This window comes from Drosophila melanogaster, chromosome Y, assembly GCF_000001215.4.
Source record: "Drosophila melanogaster chromosome Y".
Lineage (NCBI taxonomy): Eukaryota > Metazoa > Arthropoda > Insecta > Diptera > Drosophilidae > Drosophila > Drosophila melanogaster.
In genome coordinates this window covers 1,009,460-1,013,290 of record NC_024512.1, presented here as the reverse complement: position 1 = coordinate 1,013,290, position 3,831 = coordinate 1,009,460, and positions in this window count along the sequence as shown.

The window sequence follows — 3,831 nt, the reverse complement described above, 5'->3', positions numbered from 1 at the left end:
AACCTCACCTAATGCGTCTTGCCAAGAGCGACTGCTAGTCTCGACTGCGGTTAGTAAGTTTTTTAAGGTGCTCATAATGCGTTCTACTTGACCACTTGCTCTACTTGCACCAGTCGCAATCAATTGCAAATTTATTTTCTGTTGCTCACAGAAATCACTAAATCTACTGCTGGCAAAACACCTACCCTGATCTGCAATAATGCGATTTGGTACTCCAAACAGAGATATATCCGACGTCACTGCACTTACGCAATTCTCTGCGTCAATTTTATGCGTGTGAGTTAAATAAACAAATTTAGTAAAGGCATCCACTTGAACGATGATATACTCTATCTGATCATACTTGCTGCTTAACTTTCCAGTTATGTCGATGTGAACAGTGTGCCAAGGGATATTTACTTTTGGTATTGGATGAAGGCTAGCTTGAATTTTGCCCGAGGAGGTCTTTGACATTTTACACGTAATGCAGTTTTCAACGAATTTTCGAATATATTTAGAAATATATATTTAGACATGTTATCGAACCAGTAATAGTCATAGGCCTTGTCTAACGTCTTCTCCCATCCCAAGTGCATGATTGACTCATGAATTTGGTTTATAACAGACCATCTAAATACCTTGGGAACAATTGATAACGATCGAGTTCTACCATTTCGCTGAACATAATATTCCTCCTCTTAACTCATAAGTTTTTGCAACGTCCTCAGCCAGGGAATTGTCTTTCAATTTATTTACAATATTTACTATTTCGAGATCTTGACGCTGTTCAGCCAAAAGCCAATTACTTGATATTTCAGCCAAATTAATTCGTTTTTCAAGAACTTTTGGAGTTGTAGTACTCAAATCAGCTGAAGGCACATTTCTTGAAAAGAAGTCAACATGCGCCATTCGTTTGCCTTCCCTATATTGTAAATCAAATGTAAATGATTGTAAATAAGACCACCATCTCTGTACTCTAGGAGATAGGTCTTGTTTTGTCAGTGAAGACAACAAAGTTTCTACCCAGTAAATAATAGCGAAAATGTTTCATTGCTAAAACAGCAGCAAGAGTCTCCAGTTCATATGAGTGGTCATGATATAAGTGGCCATGTCCAGACATGAAAAATATTTCGCTCCATGAAGTCTCGCTATTTGGTCTGATATAAGGGGCAAGGGGTATCTTTCTGATACCGTATTAGAATTTAATTCTCTATAATCAACACACAAACGATGAGAGCCGTCCTTTTTGTTGACTAACTAACTAATTATTACGTTACTAAGTATCTGCAATGTGCTACAAATACTACCATTGCCAATACCTTTCAACATTACTACATTGTTAATTCTTTTACCAACTAATTTGCCACTTAGTTTTTGTTTAATTAAAGAACATTCCGCTCCAGAGTCAAACGTTGTTGAAAATGTCTCGCCTTGATGAATCATCTCTCCCTTGGGTTCGACAACCTCGCATAGTTCCAACCTCTTCACTTGATGGGTGCCTTTGTGCTTTTTGGGCTTGCTGCAGTGTGTTGAAATATGACCGCGCTCGCCACAATTAAAACAAGTCACATCCGATTTTTGACGGTTACCAAAAGGGTTCCTGTCGTTGCTGTCCTTGGCATTAGTCGAAAATTGCTGCTGCTGTTTAGCTCTACATTTGATCATCTTGTGACCGAGTTTTCCATAGAAATGGCATTTCATTGTTGAAAGTCGCTGGCGCTTTATGTCAGCTGGAGGCATTTCTTCTTGCGGAGTTTTCTTTCGTAATAAGCGAAGTCATCATGCGACTAGCATAATTGGAGAGACATTCGCCGTCAGTTGGACAACCTGCTAGCATTGCTAAAAACATAGCCGCTGGAGTTTCCACACTAGCAAAACGTTGCACGAAAAGTTCCTTAAACTCGGCCCAAGTTATTCCCGGATAGCATATTTGAGCAAACCACTGCGACACTTCCATCGCTACACTTAAAGCCATAACTAACGCGCTGCCTTTTATAGTTGATTCAGCCAAAATAATATTTGCCGTAGAGCCCCACGCCGTTGCGTCTGCGCCATCAAGGTCCGCGTTAAATTTAGGTAACACCACAGTATTTTTGTTTGTTGTTTCGGATGCCGTTGATTGTATTGCTTTAACAAGTTCGATCAAGTTTTTATTTTGCATTTCCATTAAAACGCGCCACGGCCCATCTATGGTGTTAGGAAGCAAGCCAGATCCCACTTCTGATGTCGGAGCACAATTATTATTTTTCATTTCGCGCAGCGAGTTTCAAACGCACCGAAGATCTACACACAATTAATTTGTGTCCCTCACTTCTTCTCCGTGCTATCCTTCGAACCACACTCGGCGACAGCGACCACACGCTGCCGCCGCGCTGTAACGGGAGATGCCAAAGCTACAAAAATACAGCCGACCAATAGCAACGCAGTATGCAATAATGTAATATGACGAAATACCAATGATTTCCCGAAATGATGAAATTACTGTACTTCTGGAATATTCTAACACATAATACAATATGATGAAATTATTATTCTTGTGAAATATTCTAGCACATCCACCAGCTTACAAAAGTATGCGCCGACATTTACATATAATTTTATTCTATTTTTGCTCGCTATTTTTGAACCTGACATTTTTCTCAAGTATGATGGGTCTAGACCGATCACCAACTAGGAAATCTCCTAGTGTCTCATACTCTGTTTGCACATTATGTGCAGCCGAGATCAGCACACCAGACTTGTACGTGACAACCTGTCACCAGGAATTTCACAGGGAATGCATTGGGAATCATTTTAAAAAAGTGAGATCTGTCGAATGTGTAAACTAACCTGTAGGCCTTCAGTCGGTCTCAGCCTAGGGTGCCTATGAGTACCCTAGTCTGAGTGTAGCGGGGGGGGCTTTGTAGAGGCGACTGAAGCAGTGGGTAATAAAGTCTCGACGAATAATCGATAGTGGGCTTGCGGTCAGCTGCGACACACCAATGTAAGGTCATACCAGATGCAGTATAAAGTAGTTGGAATATACCAGACGGGATGCAACCCTTATAAACTGCACCCGATATGTTTGGGATAATTCGGTTATCGGGAAAAAAGTGTGGTTCAGCTGATCGTGATTTCCGCCGATGGCCTACACCTCGGCATATGTTTCCTGTTTGCTTTCTTTCGAATTTAGAACAGTCTGTTGGGTCATGCAGCCGCCAAAACTGTGCAGTAGACTAATCTCATACTCTTTAATATTGTAAGCCGAAGTAGTCAGTGGTAGAAGTTACGATGCCCATAGTGCAAACCGCTGTTCTCGCACGCATTTATCTGTACGGCGCTCATTCCTTGTTCTTTTTGTATCTACGTTAAGCTTGGGCGCTGCATTTCGGCTGTCTGTCCCGCCAATTGCCACTTCTTTGTTTTTCGGAAAAGACTAAACGTGTGCATTCGATATAGCTCTTTGTCGGCCCTAGCTGCCGTAAACAATTCGCAAAATAAACATTATCGTAAAATAAACAAACTTTCTTCGGCTATTTATTATTCGCAACAGCTTTTGAAAAAGCTCAATAGCTAAACATTGGTGACCCCGACGTGATAGTGCTAATTTGTATGCATTAATTAATGCACTTATCACGTTTATAAATAAATATAAATACATTAAATCGCAATCGGTTGGACAAGTGAGTGGTGATTTCGGTGATAGTGGCTGTGTTTAAGCGAGCTAGCATTACCTATATACATACATACATTGCTACATATATCGTTACGAGCATTGACTCCGCGAGATTTTCGATGAATTTATCGTTGAATTCAAGGCTAGTGTGCGCGTGGAAATAGCCAAACGAAATGTCCATTTCGCGCCGCACTCAA